The sequence below is a fragment of the Panthera leo genome, chromosome B2 (assembly GCF_018350215.1).
Source record: "Panthera leo isolate Ple1 chromosome B2, P.leo_Ple1_pat1.1, whole genome shotgun sequence".
In the NCBI taxonomy this organism is placed as follows: Eukaryota; Metazoa; Chordata; class Mammalia; order Carnivora; family Felidae; genus Panthera; species Panthera leo.
This window is the reverse complement of record NC_056683.1, coordinates 96,009,525-96,029,674: the sequence shown is the minus strand read 5'-3', so window position 1 is coordinate 96,029,674 and position 20,150 is coordinate 96,009,525. Positions and strand designations below refer to the sequence as shown.

General features: G+C 39.3%; 1 protein-coding gene across 3 annotated transcripts in view; it reads left to right on the top strand.

Annotated features, from left to right (window-relative positions):
• The window catches only part of PDSS2 (decaprenyl diphosphate synthase subunit 2), a 289,871-nt gene that overhangs the window by 235,780 nt on the left and 33,941 nt on the right, over window positions 1-20,150 (top strand). The window lies entirely within an intron of this gene.

Sequence of the window (20,150 nt, the reverse complement as noted above, 5' to 3'; positions counted from 1 at the left end):
TCTTATTAGACAGAATATAATTACCAGAAGTGAATCGTGACCCAAAAAGCCAGTGCTAACAGTTAAGCCCCTATATGCAATGCTGTGTGGATCCTAATTACAGTGGTTGGTCTGCAACCCTGGGTGTGTATTTCTCAAGACTATTCCACGTTCCCCAGGCTTCTGGCCCCACAGTTAAGTGCAGCTGATTCGGTGCAGTGCTAGGGGGAAGAGTGCCACCTATTGAATTGTAGGAATTTATGGGTACGGGTTGGGACTGGTGGAGAAGCTTCTCGGACCACATTGATGCTTGGTTTGCTATGGTAACATATATATGTCTGAAAGAAAACGAATATGTTGACTACTCTTGCTTAGAAAAACATCTACAAACGTCTGTGTATTTTCCCCAGCTGGAGCTGAGCGTATGCCTGCAGCTTAGCCTACTGCTACTCGAAATAAGCCTGCTGCTAAAAAGACTGAGGCAGATGGTATTTTTACCACTTCAGGCAAAACATGGCACCTATGGTTCGGCTTTCTACAATTTTAATTTTTAACACTTTCAAAATGGCTTGCTTAAATATCTCCAGTGTAGGGATGCAGACTTTTCCCCAATTTCTTTTTAATAACTGCTTCAGATACACAGATATCAATAAATAGTACTTGGTCAAAACCAGACTCTGTCACCACTGTGATGGCCTCCTGCTCCCTTTCACAAATGCTTCCGACTGGGCCTTAAATGGGCTTTGACATTCATGCTAATTTTGACACAAAGACTCTAAATGGTTTTCAGGAGCTTTCTTTATAGTCATCTCTAGTCTTTACTGTGCAGTTCCTACCATTTTCCCCATGACTCAGTACAGAAAAGAGTTGTTGTTTTTTTTAATGTCTTCTTCCTGAGGTTCACTCGAAGCACAGAGTTGTTCAAGGTTAAGCACTGGGTAAAGAAAGATCTTGCAGGTGTTAATTCATTAGGCATCCAGTTCTCGGTGGAACGTAAGAGAGATTTTTTTTTTAAGGAGTGGGGTTTTGACGTGCCCTCTCTGCTGGAGTCTGTTCAGGGTTGCGAGTGGCACACGCTTCTGGCTGTGTCCCCACCACTCTCAAGTGCAGGGTCTGGAGCTGCCGCTTCCCTCCCCGCCCTCAGAAGGCCTTGCACATTCTGTTTTATTATAAAACGCATTTGCATAGGGTACACATTAAAATTCTCTTCCCACAAGCAAACAGTGCTGTCCGCAGACATTTGCATTTGCATGATCACATATCATCACTTCCCTTCAAGAAGAGAAAGAGAGTCTTTCCTCTCATGTCACAGTTCTCCTTTCCAAGGTTTGCCCTTTTAGCCATAGATTGCTTCAACCATTTTGCTGCATATTGAGTCCAAATTCTACTTTTTTGAAGCTTGAGTATAGAAAATTTTCTGTAAATATTATTGTCCTTTCTTTACTGACAAAGCCAGACTCTTTTTTTTTTTTTTTTTTTTGGCAGGCAGTTTTTTGCCTGCTCGTTCTTTCTCATAACCCTAGCTAACCGGCTGTGAGAATTTTTCACATTGGCACATTTAGAGACCAGATGTTACTGTGTTTTCTCTTCCGTGTACCCCTTTCTCGGGCAGATGCTGCTTCTCCTACCCTGGGGCTTCACATTAGCTCCTTTGGTAAAGTATTCCATACGGCATTGCTGTATGCGCTAAATCTCTTGTTCCCTCTAACCTCCTGAAGTTGTCTTTACATTTAGGATTTCTGTTTTAGTGATAATAACAAAGACTATGTAAAAGCATCATCATTCCCTTCTCCCATCTTTTCCCGTAAAGGACTTGTGGTCTAATTAAATGAAGTGTTTATAATAGAATTTAATGGAAAAAATCCAAATACCATTATGATATGGGTACAGTTATGTAAAATCTTGATAAAGACTGGAAGAAAGCATGCAAAAATATAAATACAGGCATTGAGGTGGTAACATTTCAGCATGTTTTAAAATAAATGTGCTGTATTTTTTTTTTAAGATTTCTGTTTTTGACATATAGGGTCAAATTTGAATTAGAATTTTTTCAGATATGACCTGCGCTACTAAGAATTGAAAAATACCTCGCCTGAAATCATGTTTTTAGTGACATAACCAGAATTTAATTTTAGATTCCTGAAAACTACATACTTCTCTGGCAACAGGCAGAAATGCACAGCTGGAGAATGTAACTTTTGTACACTGTGAGTTTTTGTGCTGGGACTCAAGCAGTGGTTGGAGCACTGGAAGACAACTGAAGAGAACAGAAGCCTAGCACACTGAACAGGCACTGCCAGTGCTGATGCGATGACCTAACCACAGCACAGGGAAAGGTGCCGGAAGCTACCGCCAGGACTGCCATCTGAAAGTTTTAAATCCCCCACTCCTTGTTCCCTTAAAAGTCAGATAAAACCAGTTATTTTTCTTATGACAATCATATTTCAGACAGGTGTTTTTCCTTGCAGCAATAGTGGATATTTATTTATTTATTTATTTATTCATAATTTTAGTGAGAGAGACTGTGAGCAGGGGAGAGGGGCAGAGGGAATGAGAGAGAATCTTAAGCAGTCTCCCCACAGCGCAGAGTCGGAGGTGGAGCTCGATCCCACAGCCCTGGGATCATGACCGGAACTGAAATCAAGAGTCAGATGCTCAACAGACTGAGCCACCCAGACGCCCCTAGGTTTTCTTTAATCTTTTTTTAAAACAATTAACTTAACCATAGTCAGTTTTTACAGCTACTCTTGGATTCTGTATCTCCTTTAAAATACAATTATTGGGGTACCTGGGTGGCTCAGTGGGTTAACTGTCTCTTGATTTTGGCACAGGTCATGATCTCACAGTTCCTGAGTTCAAGCCCTATGTCTTGGAATTCTTTCTCTCTCCCTCTTTTACTACCCCCAAATAAATAAACATTAAAAACATTTTTTAAGATAAAATACAATTACTATTGATGGAAAAACAAGCATTAATTTCTGTATGTTTGGCTTTTTTTTACCATGTGAAACTCTTAATCAAAAATAAATTCTTTTTTTTTTTTCTTTTTTTTTTTTTTTTTAAGAAAATGTTGTTATTTTAATTTTTTTTTTTTTAACCTTTATTTTTGAGACAGAGAGAGACAGAGCATGAATGGGGGAGGGTCAGAGAGAGGGAGATACAGAATCTGAAACAGGTTCCAGGCTCTGAGCTGTCAGCACAGAGCCCGACGCGGGGCTCGAACTCACGGACCGCAAGATCATGACCTGGGCCGAAGTCGGACACTCAACCGACTGAGCCACCCAGGCGCCCCAATCAAAAATAAATTCTAATCACACATGTAATAGTATCTTGAACCAGAGTTGTAGAGCCCTTAGGTCTTTTTTGCAAAACAGTTGCCCTTTGGATGTTCATTCATCCCCAGTCATCAAGCTAGTTTTTACTCCTTAAATCTCTGAGTATATTATTTTGCATAAGTCCCCAGTGACTATCATCTTGCTTTGATGATCTATTCCTTAATTTCTTAATGTTATTTTAAAATTAGATTCTTGCTTTCTGAGGTGTTAGCATTCCCACATACCTCCATGGCATCAACAGATTTGATGATCATAATCTCTATTCCTTTGTGGATCATGAATAATATTATTAAATACTATCAATAATAAACCTCTTTATGACATCATAAAATATGCCATTCTCTCAGTTGTTAACCCAAATAGTATTGATATTATTTGAACTCAATCCTCTATGCAGTTGTAAATCTTTTTTTATTTTTCTTCAAATCATATATTCCTAGCTTGTTGATCTTGGGTTTCTAATTGTATATGTAAACTGCTAAATTGGTTCGCAACAATAATATTTAGTGGGACAATCTCTCTCATTCTTGAAATTACCATTTTGAATTACTGGCCTCTAAAAATTACATATCTGCATAATACCTAACATTCATCAGGAGGCTAAGACTTAGGTTGTTAGTGAAGACCAGTTCTTAGTTGTAAGCCTGAAATTGTGTCTGGTTTTGCTCATCATTGTTCTCTGAAGGCCTAACACAGTGCCTGGCACATATTACATACCAAATAAATATTTGTTGAATGAATGAATGAATGAATGAATGAATGAATGACTCAAGATAAACCAAATGTTTGTGCCTATATTCTGTTCTTTTAATTTATAAGACATATTTAACTCTACCTTTGTTCTTCTTATTTCTTCCCAAGTATACTTTTAAGCAAATCGTTTTATCCTCCATGCCTTGCACTCCCTGGGGTTGAAACAGAGATTCAATTGGGGTAACCTTTTGAATCTTAGTCTAGAAAGCTAACTAACAGTGCCCTCCAGGCTGGTTCTGTGGGTGAATGCTCTGCACTGTGGGGTAGCTGGATTCAATTATTGCTCCCAGTTTGTGGTATCAGGAGCCACCTGTGCACAGGAAGTGCCTATATGCCTTCATGTAGAGGATAGAGCCTTCTGTCCCCATAGAGGAGCCTATTTAATCCATTGAAACTGTTTTAACTAGATCTGAAGGAAACACTATTCTCTCTCTCCCCATCATAAAAACCATGGAGAGGTATGGGCTTTCTAAAATTATGTTTTTTAAGAGAACAAAAAAGGAGGCACCACCAAGTAGATGCTGACTGTGGTTTTAGTTAGTTAGAAGTCTTGGTTATTACCTACATTGATATATTTCCAAGCTCATACGCTAATTCTGCAGCCCAATTTTATACAGAATTGAGGGGCTTTGTGATTTCAACATGATTAGTCTATCAGAAAGGTGTAATCTGTTTAGTTGGTACATCTGAAGCCATCCCCCCATGTTTCCTCAACAGTGTCTGCAAGCACTACTCAGCTTCTCCACTTACTACATAAGGCAGAGTACTAATCCTGGATGTGCTTAACTACCTTTCCTGAAATAGCAAAGTGGCTGTGCCACCTCAGTGTTCAAACAGAATTACTGAGATAACAATAGAGATCACAGGATCTGCAACATTGGTTAGTGATGTGTAAGATGCTACTAAAGATTTTGGATGAGTGGATCCTGTCCCTTTCCCCCAAGTCTTTGACTTCCTGGCTTGTTTAAAGATTTTACCTATTCACCACATCATAATAAAGCCAGAGATATACCTCTGAAGATGGATTCCTGCATAGTGCAATGGTGCCCCCTGTGGAAGGTCTCCCTATTCTAGATCTAAGGAAATTACACTAACATTTATCTTTGATCCATTCCTAACAAGAGTTGTGTGCACCTGTTAGAAAAGGTTGTAAGCTTTTCTGCGTGCTGTGATCTCTTTAAAATTTATGCCCTAGTATTCATGCCCTAGTATACATTCATCGTGCAGTCTGCTCAAGACACATGAAGCACTTCAATCAAATGGTTCTATCAAATTCTACCCTTGAATCCCTTCATTTTATGGAGAAGAGATCGAATAACGTTAACAGTGTTCACAGTTACTATCTCACAGAGTCATGATTTTCTCCAGGTTTGCTAACTCCACTCTGTGTATTCTTCACCACCATACTGCTTCTTAAGGTGCTTTAGACATACTACAAAAAGAAGTAAGGGAGAATTTGTATACAGGCTTTGGTTTTACAAACATCCAGGAAATGGTATGCATCATTCTATAGAGAGATAGTGATTGTCTAGTAAATGTCTATCTTAGGATTTATGCTGAACTAGTGCAATAATTATTGTGATTTTTTTTTAACTAGCAAGCATTCTTCACTCTTCCAAGAAGGTTTTATGGATATAACCATTTAAAATAAGTTGTCATTACCATTCTCTTGAGGGAGGCAAAGATCTAGGTTACCTTCTGTAACACCGTAAAATAGAAAACTGTATCTGAAAGAGGTATTAATCCTGCAGGTGTGGTTATATTTATGTGGAATACAGGGTAACTTCTTCACACCATACATTGATTCCTGCATTTGCCCCCAGTCTGATGCCACCTGGAAGATATGCCATTGTCATAACTCTCAATAGATAGAGTTTTTCTGCTGTTTGACATGCACTCTAGTGATGGAAGTCAGAAATGTGTTTCAAGCTCATGCTGTATCAGGATACATGTTAGGATGTTAGGAATCTAGGGTCATGTAGGTAACAGTGGTAGTTTTGAGGCAAGTGATCCCCAGGTATCAGCATCCAAATACTAAAGCAGATGAACAATTGAGATACGAGGAGGATTTAAGAAGTGTGTAAGTAAGATACAGACTCAAGTAGTTTATGTATTCCTCAACCCTTAGGACTGTTGGATACCTACATGATGTGATTGCTCTTGTCCCATAGTTTTCTTTTTAATTAAATAACCAGCATAGTATTAGTCATGAGATTACAGAGTTTGCTGTTGATTTACTTCTAAAAAAGCTACAAAGAGTGGCTCATTGCTGCAGTCTACAACCTATGATATGTTTTGCTTTTTGAATATCAGTGTGTAGAATTAAGTTCCTCTTTGGAATATGATACTAAATTGAAAATGACTTTTGAATCAAAAATATGGATAAATCTGAGATTATTTATAAATAGTTGGATTTTCTTTCAGAAGACATGATTGTTCTTCCTATGCAATTTAAGTCTCAATTTAATATAATTCCATTTTACTAACCTCAAATGTCCATCCTATCAAATGCCAATGAAAGTTCATAAACTAAGAATTAAATTGTACACTTTGTTCCATTTAAATGCATCTTGGGGGTGCCTGGGTGTCTCAGTCGGTTAAGCGCCCAACTTTGGCTCAGGTCGTGGTCTTGCAGTCTGTGAGTTTGAGCCCCGCGTCAGGCTCTGTGCAGATAGCTCAGAGCCTGGAGCCTGCTTTGGATTCTATGTCTCCTTCTCTCTCTGCCCATGCTCTATCTCTCTGTCTCAAAAATAAACATTAAAAAAAAATGTTTAATAAAAAAATATATTTTGAAATCAGATACATCTGCTTCTACCCTGAGCTATAAGTCAACCTGTCTTTCTTTTTTTTAATTTTTATTTTTATTAATGTTTATTTCTGAGACAGAGAGAGACAGAATAGGGGAGGGGCGGAGAGAGAGGGAGACACAGAATCCGAAGCAGGCTCCAGGCTCTGAGCTGTCAGCACAGAGCCTGACACGGAACTCGAACTCACAAACCGTGAGATCATGACCTGAGCTGAAGTCAGTCGCTCAACCGACTGAGTCACCTAGGTGCTCTAACCTGTCTTTCTTAAGGAGCAAGACTACTTTGCCTGAATTCTCTGCCAAGGGGTCAACAATTTAGATCAGTTTTGAGTATGCCAGCAAAATGTTTTTAACTGCGTGAAAATATCTCTAAAATACATATATACATACATACATACATACATACATACATACATATATGTACATGTAGGAGTACCAAATTGTATGTATGTATGTCTGGTTTTGGGTTATTTGTACATATAACAGGGATACATATAATCAGACATCATAATTTGTGCGAAATGAGTTGTTCGGTTATGAAGCTATTTGTGGACTCGTAAATGTACTTCGCTGAGATGTTGAGCCTTGAAATCAGTTCTGAAACCTCACTGTTCCACCCAAGGACTCACTAGGCCCAGCCCTGCTTAGGTTGGGCCCTGTTTCCAAGATTGGAAACAACTGGGCACATTCAGGGTGGTGTGGCCGAACTGAAGTCTCACTCTCAACAGCAGGCTACACACCATCTAGACTGAGCCTAATAGAAATGTGTGGAGAAGGCAAAAAAAATGGTACCAAATCTGTCTTTATCATGTTTTTTTTTTTTTTTCCTTTCCAGAGGAATAGATTCAATTTTAAATGGTCCAGATGATTTGGAAATTCATTTTTCAAAAGTTAGCATGTTTCCAATTCACTAATAATCTGGAGATTTAAAATATTTAAAACAACTTCATGAATCTATGTAAAATAGTCTGTGAATGTTTATAATTAAAGCCAGGTGCATTATGTAATATTACATCTAAGTTCTGTAATGAACTCCCATGCTCTCTTCCTCTTCAAGTCTTGCATGTGAACGGCATTTTTTTAATTTCTATTTATTTGTTTGAGAGAGAGAGAGAGAGAGAATGTGCACACTCATGTATTAGTGGGGGAGAGGGGCTGAGGGAGAAAAAGAGAATCTTAAGCAGGCTCCATGCTCAGTGTGGAGTCAATGTGGGATTTGACTCCTGGGATCATGACCTGAGCTGAATCACAAGTCAGATGCTCAACCAACTGAGCCACCCAGGCACCCCTTAGTAACATTTTACTGATGTCAGCGTAATTTGCCAGACATCATCTTATTTGTTCTTCATAATAATGTCATGTGGCATAAAGATGATCTTCCTGATTTTACAGGTGAGGTGGGCTTAGAGAAGCCCGAGGTTACACATGTCCAGGTCCAGAGTTTCCCTATTAATGTTTGCTCGCTGCTTCTTTACAATTGTTTTTCTTATTATTATTGGAACAGCAGAAACGGATTAACCAGTCTTAGGAAGAGAACATCTTCTCCCATTATTAGATTAAAAAAGGTTCCTATGTGGCTTCATCTGGGGTATTCTGCTCCAGGGTGCTTGAAAAACTGCCATATGTAGAAATAGTTGTATTTTTGTCCCTCCTAGAGCCCACCTCTTCCCTCACCACCCATCTCCATGGGCTTCAGGTCCTGGGACTCAAGGGAAAAGGAGAGCAGTGTAACAAATGTCATGTGTGTCACATAGGCTTGCATAATTATACAGAATGATCTTAATCCTGCAAAAGAATAAATAGATCTTATTAAAAAATATCTTAAAGCTCAATACAAATACATATTACAGGAATTTTACAGGCTGTTTTACGAATGAAAACTACTCTGATATTTTATAAGGGAACAGTAAAAATGTTAAAGCATGGGCTAAATTATATTTGTCATTTTAAACTCACTAATCCTGGGGCACCTTGGGGGTTCAGTCAGTTAAGTGTCTGACGTTGGCTCAGGTTATGATATCACAGTTTGTGGGTTTGAGCCCCGCATCAGGCTCTGTCCTGACAGCTCAGAACCTGGAGCCTGCTTCAGATTCTGTGTCTCCCTCTGTCTTTCTACCCTTCCTCTGCTCGCACTCTGTCGCTCTCTCTCACGAAAGTAAAACATTAAAAAAATTTTTTAAACTCATTAATCGTTTATCCAATGACTTAAAAGTAGTATGAACCCTGAGGCTGATTTTTAAAAATAGTGGAAACAACGTGAGGTAATAGTGTCCTTTGATTGTGTGAAACCCCAAATGCCGTTACTGCAGTCAGAGTTTTGCATTGAAATTTTTAGTAAAAATAAGTTTTCATCATTAAAGATTTAAGTAAAAATATATTAGTATATTAGTTTTGTTTTCTGACTCAATAGTGGATGTGATAACATCTGAGTCTTATTCAGTGCCTATTTGTTTAAAAAAAAAAAAAAGTATGACCTGAAGAATATACTTAATCAAGTAAAATATTTTTGGCCTTTTATTCTTAATATAAAATGTAGAAATATTCCACTTCTTTTTTTTTTTAATTTACATCCAAATTAGTTAGCATATAGTGCAACAAAGATTCCTTAGTGCCCCTTACCCATTTAGCCCATCCCCCCTCCCACAACCCTTCCAGTAACCCTCAGTTTGTTCTCCATATTTATGAGTCTCTTCTGTTTTATCCCCCTCCCTGTCTTTATATTATTTTTGTTTCCCTTCCCTTATGTTCATCTGTTTTGTCTCTTAAAGTCCTCATATGAGTGAAGTCATAGGATTTTTGTCTTTCTCTGACTAATTTCACTTAGCATAATACCCTCCAGTTCCATCCACGTAGTTGCAAATGGCAAGATTTCATTCTTTTTGATTGCCAAGTAATACTCCATTGTATGTACATACCACATCGTCTTTATCCATTCATCCATTGATGGACATTTGGGCTCTTTCCATACTTTGGCTATTGTTGATAGTGCTGCGATAAACATGGGGGTGCATGTGTCCCTTCAAAACAGCACACCTGTATCCCGTGGATAAATGCCTAGTAGTGCAATTGCTGGGTCATAGGGTAGTTCTATTTTTAGTTTTTTGAGGAACCTCCATACTGTTTTCCAGAGTGGCTGGACCAGTTTGCATTCCTACCAACAATGCAAAAGAGATCCTCTTTCTCTGCATCCTCGCCAACATCTGTTGTTGCCTGAGTTGTTAATGTTAGTCATTCTGATAGGTGTAAGATGGTATCTTATTGTGGTTTTGATTTGTATTTCCCTGATGATGAGTGATGTTGAGCATTCTTTCATGTGTTGGTTGGCCATCTAGATGTCTTCTTTGGAGAAGTGTCCATTCATGTCTTTTGCCCATTTCTTCACTGCATTATCTGTTTTTTGGGTGTTGAGTTTGATAAGTTCTTTATAGATTTTGGATACTAACCCTTTATCTGATATGTCATATGCAAATATCTTCTCCCGTTCTGTTGGTTGTCTTTTAGTTTTGCTGATTGTTTCCTTCACTGTGCAGAAGCTTTTTATTTTGATGAGGTCCCAATAGTTCATTTTTGCTTTTGTTTCCTTTGCCTCCTGAGACGTGTTGAGAAAGAAGTTGCTGCAGCCAAGATCAAAGAGGTTTTTGCCTGCTTTCTCCTCGAGGATTTTGATGGCTTCCTGTCTTACATTGAGGTCTTTCATCCATTTTGAGTTTATTTTTTTGTATGGTGTAAGAAAGTGGTCCAGGTTCATTCTTCTGCATGTTGCTGTCCAGTTTTCCCAGCACCACTTGCTGAAGAGACTGTCTTTATTCCATTGGATATTCTTCCTGCTTTGTCAAAGATTAGTTGGCCAAGAAATATTCTACTTCTAATTCTTACTGACATTTGTCCTGCAGCCATATGGCGCTTTTAGTTATGGTTTTTAAAAATGTGTATATTGTAATAGAGGTGCATGATTAACATAATGATGGCTTCAATTTTCTGTCGTCTCTGTAAATATGGTTTTATCCAAAGTTGTTTGACTTAATGTACTATTTTAAATCTGTGATGTATCATGAAAAAATTTGCCTTTGTGCACGGGCTTGTAAATTATATTGTGACATAGATATGTGTTCTCTTCTCAAATGAAATTGAAATGCTTTCCAGTTCGTGTAAGAGAAAGAAAAGGCATTATACCATGCTAGTTAAGAGCAAGAACTACTTGGGGTACCTGGGTGGCTCAGTTGGTTAAGCATCTGACTCTTGATTTCAGCTCAGGTCATGATCTTGCAGTTTGTGAGTTTGAGCCACACATCCAGCTCCACACTGACAGTGCAGAGCCTGCTCGGGATTCTTTCTCTCCCGCTCTGTCTGCCCCTCCCCCATTTTCACATGCGCTGTCTCTCTCTCTCAAAATAATAAACTTTAAGAACAAGAACTGCTTGAATCTTCACTGTAGCACTTATCTTCTGCATTACCTTGAGCAACTTACTCTTGCCTAAGTTTATTCATCTATAAAATGAGAATAATATTAGTATCTGCCTCATAGTGCTGTTGTAAGGATTGAAGATATGTATGTCTTAGTGCTGGGCACACATAATTACTATGAGATTGTTGTTATTGCTGCTGTTGTTAGTAGTAGTAGTAGTAGTAGTGTCACTTTAATACCAGGAGGCGTACCATTCTTTTAATTTTACCCAAGAGTTCATGTGATTGAGGAAATAACTAAAAATTCTCTTGTTTCCATTTCCTTTCCTTTGGTTGAAGTAAGATACTTAATTAAAATCAGTAGATTTTTTTTTCTGTAGACTTTTGCAAATAATTTATGGTTCTAAGTAAAAAGGTATGCATTTTCTGTTGTTTGCAGTTTGTTTAGCATAATGTTTATCATACTAGAGAAAGGTTTTCATCGTAGCTTTTCCTTTTGTACCAGTTCTTGCCACTCAGAAGTTGGGAAGACTTTTCAACTGAAGCACTATCAGCTAAAATCCTTGTGTTGGGTGGGACTTCGGAGGCAGCCTTGTCCCACCTGCCATGTCTCCTGAGAATTTTATTCATACTTTCTCTGATGTGGTCATCCAGTTGCTGAGGACTTCCAAAAACAGGGGGCTCACACCTTGTCAAAAATAATTCTTCTGTTGTTAGACAACTCTAGTTATTTGAAAGCTCTCTCTTATTTGTAATTGAAATCTGCTTCCTAGAAATTTCACCTTGTTGCTCTTTGTTCTGGGTCCTGAAGAATATAGAACAGGACTGCCCCATCTTCCATTTAATTGCTTTAGATATTTGAAGATGGCTTTCATCTCCTTTAATTCTTTCCTCCAGGGTAAACATTCCTTAGATGACATGTTTTCAAATAACTTCTTCATCCTAATACTGAACCTGGTCTATTTTGGGGTTTTTTTTTGTTTTTTGTTTTTAGTTTATTTATTTTGAAAGAGATAGAGATCGTGAGCTGGGAGAGGCAGAGAAAGAGAGGGAAAGAATCCCAACAGGCTCCTCACAGTCAATGCAGGGCCTGACGCTGGACTCAATCTCATGTACCATGAAATCATGACCTGGGCCAAAATCAAGAGTCAGATGCTTAACCAACTGAGCCACGCAGATTTCCCAAACCCAGTCTATTTTGAATGCTCCTCTTGACACATGGCCATGGCATCCAGGACTGAACATAGTTTTCTAAACATCAATTGACCATCAAACACTGCAGCGTGACCATTCCTGCCCATGTTTTGGACATGTACATCTTCAGATGCTGCCGAAGTTTGTGTTTATTTGGTTTTTTTTTTCATCTGTATCACAGTCTTGGCTTATGTAAAAAATGTGGTTATCAAAGATTCTCAGCTCTTATTTATGAATCACTCCAAAACTGAGACTTCCACTTTTACAGTTAATTTTTGAAGCCTAAATGCACAACTATACACATGTATCCCTATTACATATCACCTCACTAGTATCAGTCTTGGTTCAACATGTCAAAACCAGTAAGACTTTGATGCTATCCGTGTGTTAGCTTTCTTTCTTGGCTGCATGACATCTGAAAATTAAAATTTAATATGTATTTCTTCTCCATCTTCATTCAGATAATCCACAGAACTGTGATAAAGGAAAGAAAACCAAGTTGAGGGGTTTTTTTGTTTTTCTTTTTTTATTGAAGTATAGTCAACACATAGTATTACATTATTCCACGTGTACAAGATAGTAATTTGACAAGTCTATATGTTATGCTGTGCTCACCACAAATGTAGCCACCATCAGTCATCATACAACACTATTACAGTACCATTGACCATATTCCCAGTGATGTACATTTTATCTCTATGCCCCCATTATACATTGCATAAATGGAAGCCTGTATCATTCACTCCCCTTCACCCATTTTGTCCATCCCCCAATCCTTCCCAACCATCACTTTGTTCTCTGTATTTATGGGTCTGTTTCTGCTATTTGTTTACTTATTTGTTTTGTTTTTTAGATTCTACGTGTAAGTGAAATCATACGGTATTGGTCCTTCTCTCTCTGACTTCTTTGGAAGAACGTCTGTTCAGGTCCTCTGCCCAATTTTAATCAGATTATTTGGGTGTTTTGAGCTGAATTGTATAGGTTCTTTATATATTTTGTATATTAACCCCTTATTGGATATATTTGCAAATATCCTCTCCCTTTCAGTAGGTTGCTTTTTTGTTTTATGGATGGTTTTCTTCACTGTGCAAAAACTGTTTTCTTTTGGTATAGTCCCAGTAGTTTATTTTTGCTTTTGTTTCCCTTGTCTGAGGAGACATATCTAGAAAAAAAAGGTCTGTGTCAAAGAAATTACTGCCTATGTTTTCTTCTAGGAGTTTTATGATTTTATGTCTCACATTTAGATCTTTTATTATTATTATTACTATTATTATTATTATTATTATTATTTTAGAGAGAGAGTGTGTGTGAGCAGGGGAGAGGGGCAGAGGGTAAGAGAGAGAGAATGGTAAGCAGGCTCCATGCTCAACACAGAGCCTGACACAAGGCTCTATCCCACTACCCTCAGATCATGACCTGAGCCGAAATCAAGAGTAGGATGGTCAACCTATTGAGCCATATAGGCACCCCTCACATTTAGGTCCTTAATCCATTTTGAGTTTATTTTTGTATGTGCTATAAGAAAGTGGTCCAGTTTCATTCTTTTGCATATGGTTCTCCATTTTTTTTCAACACCATTTATTGAAGAGATGAAATTGAATATTGAGTCCTATAGTACAATGATAGAGATAACTTTTCTGCTCAAAATAAATACTCAATAAATACTCTGGTCAAAATACTACCAAACATTTTCTAGTAGTTATTTTACATATTTGAATCTATATTACCATACTCTCATCCAGAACCCCATTTCTCTGTCTTATCCACAAAGGACTAAGTTTCTAAAACCCACTTATACTCTATCTTTACTATTTCTGAAGCTAACAGTGAGTGCCCATATCAAAAAGAAAAATGAGAATATTTTGTAATGACTAACTCATTGTGACCCACCTATCCTAGGGCTGCGACCATCACTGCCTTTTTTCTAGAGCTCAAAAACCATCTTATTTGATAACGTATTTTTGGAATTTTGCCATCATTGTCCATAAATTCACTGGTCTTTGTTCCCGATGTACTACACTCTGTCCTCATCTTTTTCTTTTGTGCTGTGTTTGAAGACATTTGTCAGTTGCATCTCTCATCTCTGAGATTTCTTACAGTCCTTCAGTAGCTGGGAAGGACATTTATGTGTACTATAAGCAAGAAGAGGACAGAGGTGAGTGGATGCCTCTGTGAAGGTGCCGTAGACTAGAAACTAGGTCTCCAGAGTGAGGAGGAAGACAGAGGAGGGAAGTGCCCTCAGACACATCAGACAAAGTGAGTGAGAAAACCAAGCGGCTTTCTCACTGGAGGAGACTCAGTGGGGTGCTACACGATAATTTGTCCTGGACGATAATACTATGTTTGGAATGGGAGTGGTAGGTCATCTTGAAATGCAAACGACACCAGAAGCCAGACCTAAGGCAGAATGGTCGCTGCCTCCAAGGCTCCCTGACAACATGTGGGCTTTTTGAATGCATGTTTCATCCCTAAAGACCCCTCTTCAGGGAATTTATTTTAATCTTTACAATTTTTAACTCATTTTTTAGTTCTCTTTCTTCTCTGTCTTCTCTTAATAATACATTATCAACTATTTGAGGATACTTGTTCTTTTTTTTCTTTAATTTTTTTCAACATCTTTATTTATTTTTGAGAGACAGAGACAGAGCGTGAGCAGGGGAGGGGCAGAGAGAGAGAGGGGAGGCGGGGAGGGAGACACAGAATCTAAAGCAAGCTCCAGGCACTGAGCTGTCAGCACAAAGTCCGACTCAGGGCTTGAACCCACCAACTGTGAGATCATGACCTGAACCAAAGTCGATGCTCAACCAACTGAGCCACCCAGGCACCCCTACTTGTTCTTATTCGACATACAGCCTTTACCTTTTAATGCCCCTTACTTTTGTCATCATCTCCTTCCCCCATGTACCCCCATCAGTCTTTAGCAAATTCTGACAGGGTTGTGTCTGAACATGTTTCTGTGAGGAATGGCACTTTAAAAACGTGTGACAAGTGTCTTGGTGACAATACAGACTTATGGGTGGATTCCCACACAATTTTTATAGCTTTGTGCCTCTCCTTTGTCAGCTCCTTCAGATCAGGGATCGCATCCTATCTCCACAGTGGACCTTTGTGCAGAGCAGGTGCTCAACAGGGACTCAGCAGTGGAGGAGACGATATGCTTCTCCTTTTACACCTTTTCAAATCTGAGCCCCAAGAGAGCTTATTCTGTAGCCATTTATGTTAATCTCTTTCATAATTAATTATGATCGTTGTTGAAATTTAGTTTTTCAGAGGCCCTCATCACCCTTGAGCTGTTTCTCTTTATGATCTCTTGGAATCATGGCAGTCTTTACACCAATTTTTTTTTTTTTTTTACGTCTTTTTAATGTTTACTTATTTTTGGGAGAGAGAGAGACAGAGCATGAGCTGGGGAGGGGCAGAGAGAGAGGAAGACACAGAATCCGAAGCAGGCTCCAGGCTCTGAGCTGTCAGCACAGAGCCCAGTGCAGGGCTCGACCTCATGAACTGCGAGATCATGACCTGAGCCGAAGTCGGACGCCCAACCACCTGAGCCACCTGGGCGCTCCTGCTGATTTTTAAATGTGCTTTTCTGATTTATAGTCTGAGTGTCCAAAACCATGCCTGCTGGTTCTTTCTTTCACCGATTCTAATACTAGGATGGCATTCCTTTTTTTTTTTTTTTTTTTGTGCCAGATTTCTATCACCTTTATATCCAATTATGTTGACATACTTAAGCAAAATGTGCTTCTTCTATCTTCTGATACCTAAGATTATCAATCAGGTTCACCAAGAATTTACCAACTATTAGAATGTGAGTTTTACTAAATGTTCAAAAGCTGTACACCTTACATTTATCACTGCAGCATCTTACAGTTCTTCCAGTTTCATAATCCCTGCTAGGGAAGCGTGGTCCACTTCACTTGGTGAGGTATGCGGTCTCTTCCCATAAGAGCATGGCTTCCATTTGTTTCCTTTTATCCTTATCCAGGTGTTTTCAACCACCAAAAAAAACAAAAACAAAAACAAAACCTTTAACATATCGCTTATACTCCTTACTCTCTTTTACAGTTTCTACAGAACAAGGTCTCCCCCTGTTCCAGACAAGTGTTAGCATCCCTGTTCTCTGTAAGCACTCTGTTTGGGCAAAAGAAAACTTGGGGTTATCTCCGAATCTGTTCTAGTGCTATAGAGGGTAAAGGTTCTGATTTGCAGAAATGAAATCCAGGCCATTTCTCAAATTTGCCTGTGCCTCTTGTCCACATCACTTAACCGATCTCATCCCAGATCTTCTCCTGCAAACTAAGGTGAGAAGATAAGATTGGGCTTGGGTTTCTTCTGGGTCTTAAAGTTTTTCTTTGGTTTCATTAGAGAGAAGTGGCTGCTGTGTCCAATTCTGCTAAAGCTGCTTAGATCTCATGGCAGGGGCTTGTCTTTAATATTTAAGAGGATTTTTGACCCAAATAATTTTCAGAGGCATACAATGGTTTCTCAAAAGGGTCTCATAAAAGCAACATTTATCATTGGAAAGGTGTTTAATAACACCTTTAATAAATGTTAAATAATAACGCACTTAACTTTAAGTACTTTGCATCTTTTTCTCTCTGTGTTAATATCCTTAATTGGATCCTCTAGCAAGGGATTTGGACTTAATTTATTGCAGGTGATGCTGCACTTATACAATTATTCAGTTGACTTAATTAGAGATTTAATTATATTAGTGCCCTAAAGTGCTATATGAGAGAAGTAAAACGCAGACTGGTAATTCACCTTTTTGTATTTTATTGTGTCACTTTTCCTGAGGCTGAAATGGGTTTCAAGCCATAAAGGCCAGAGGGAGCATTCCAGCACTTCTAGACATACCCTAATATGGAAAGTTCTGTCTATGCATTAGTTGGGGATTTGCCCAGTCAAAATGTAGGTGAGGGCAAAAGTGGAAAGAATTTTCCTAATTGTGGCCTTATCTCTTGCAGGTATTAGAACCAAGGCCATAGGTCTGGTTCCTCAGTATTCCTTTCAGCCCCCTCCATTTCTTCAGTCCTAGGGCAGCCCCCTGACAGGTGGTCCTAGGAGGCAGCAACTGTGTTTGTCTCTGTATCTCCCACCCCTACTTCATACCTAGGCCATTCAGTGCCCAGTACGTGATGGCTGAGTTGAATTTGATCATTGCAAAGACGACTACTTGGAAGTGTGGTTAAAACAGTATAAACCCAACACAACTATTTTAGAACACTCAAAATACGTACCCCAGCAAGTAAGTTAGTCCCAAATCTGGCTAATTGTTGGAATGACCTAAGAAGTATTTTTTGGCCTTATTGAACCCACCTCTAGGATTGGGGCCCAGGTCCTGCATTTTAAAGCTCCCCAGGTGAATCTTTGGTCAACCAAGTTTAGGAATTCTGGTTTAATATGTCTTTTGTCACATTTATTTACAAAGGATGAGATTGTTTTGTCAGGATAGATCAATTGCCTATTCTAATTTACGGTAAAAGTCTCATTTATGGTCTATTAATTATATCTAAAGGATTAATTTTTTTAATTTTATTAATGTTTATTTATTTTTGAGAGAGAGAGACTTAGTGTGAGCAGGGGAGGGTCAGAGAGAGAGGGAGACACAGAATCCGAAGCAGGCTCCAGGCTCTGAGCTGTCAGCACAGAGCCCAACACGACAAAGTCGGATGCTTAACCATCTGAACCACCCAGGTGCCCCACTAAAGGATTACTTTTGAGCCAATAGTTTAGTTTTAGTTGGTAGGAGTGTATACAGATGTCTGTGAGGAGTAATACCTTCCATGAAGGATTAGATTACTGCTGAATCATGAAATGGGCATTTTACTCATGGTAGCTATCAGGTCCTTTGGTATGCAAAGCCTGCCTCTGCAGAGAGAAGATTTGAGTGTTAATTGGAAATACAGCAGTCATTGGTGAGAGAAATTAACTCTTCTAGGGCTTGAGGAATGTTCAGTGATATCTCCTGGGTACTCTTTTGCCCTAATCTGAATTACCCTTCATTGTCACCATCAAATATTCAGTTGGGCCTAGCTGAATAAAGTTTATAAAGCAAACTAAATGAAGCTATCAGAGAAATGCAGAATGTAAAACATTGCACAATACAGCCTGGTCCTTCAGAAATGGTAATATCATAGGGAAGAAAATGCTAAAGTGTCATAACAAATGCAATTCATAAACCAAGATTCATCATGATTTGGGGGGGGGTGAAAATAGGGTACAGAAGACATTTTAGAGCCAATTGGGGAAATTTGCACATGGGCTAGATATTAGATAATGATATTGTTAACTTTCCTAGTTATAATAATAATATTCTAGTTATGTATGAGAATGTTCTTAGGAGCTGCATGTCAAAACAAGGGTAAAGCATCCTGCAGCCCAACATGTGTACAAGCCGAGTCCTACCAGCTCAGAGCCTATTGTTAAATATTTCAGAATTCTGTGATTCCACAGCCCTTGGTAGCTTGAAATCAGCCATGATGGGAGTTTTTATACCACAAAAATCTGCAAATGCTACAAATGGTGGTGGGGGAGGGGGGTCCTCCCCTGGAAGGAGGGGATAGTACAGTATTCAGTGACGCTGGACTGGGTATTAGAAACCGTGGCTTCTGACCACAACTGTGCCACTATCCGCCTATAATCTTGGGTGAGCTGCTGAGCTTCTCTGGGCCTCTGTTTTCTTCTGTGTGTGATTATAGGAATAAAGCAGACTTTATGTTACATGCAGTGTGCAGAAGCTTAGAGTCTAATGAAGAGATAGATATGGGAATGGAGAATTGAAGTACAACACCGTATAATTATGCTGTATTCCAGATATGCATGGGGTACTTGGGGAGCCCCAAGGAAGAGGGCCACCTAGCTCCCTAGGGCTCTCATCCTAGCTGAGTGTATTCTGCTTCAGTGGACTTTGGGAAGTTTGAAGGTGGGGAGCAGATACGGGAAAATTACTGCAAACAATTTCCCTAAATAGTGATAAAAGGGAGAAGAGGCTGGGGGGGGGGGGGGGGGGGGACTGGCTGGGCAAGAGCTAGATCAGGAAAGGACTTCCATTGCCTCATGAAAGAGCTTGGACTCTTTTTTCTTAAGGCTTTCAGAAGGTAGTGAAGGGTTTTAAGCTGATCACATTCACATTTTATAAAGATCTCCTTGGCAGCATGACAGATGGAGTTCAGGGCAAAGAACTGGTTGTAGGAGGACTCTTTAGGAGGTGGTTTGCCTAAAACAGCCCAGACGAGAGATGATGATAGCCTAAACTAATGTAGTGGCAATGACAATGAAGAGCGGAGGGTACATTGGAGAGCTGTAAAAGACATAGAATGGCTAGGACTTAGTGGCTGTTTCAGTCAGGATGGCTACAGACAACCTCACAGTCTCAGTGGCTTCAGACAACAAAGATGTGTTTCTTGCCCACACTACATGTCCCGTGCAGGTTGGAGAGGCACTGTGGTTGGTGCTCGGCGTGGTTGCTTGGTAATCCAACACGAGGAGCTTCTTCCGCTATGGCTGGATGATCCACCAAGGGAAAGCTCTGGAGGGACTCACGTGGGTGGTTAAATGCTGCAGCCCAGAAGTGACGTGCATCGTTCGTAATTCATGGACTAGAACTTGTCCCTTGGCCCCACCCAATCTCTCAGGGCCAGAAAGTTCAGTCAAGGGTGAGCAGCACTGCTACA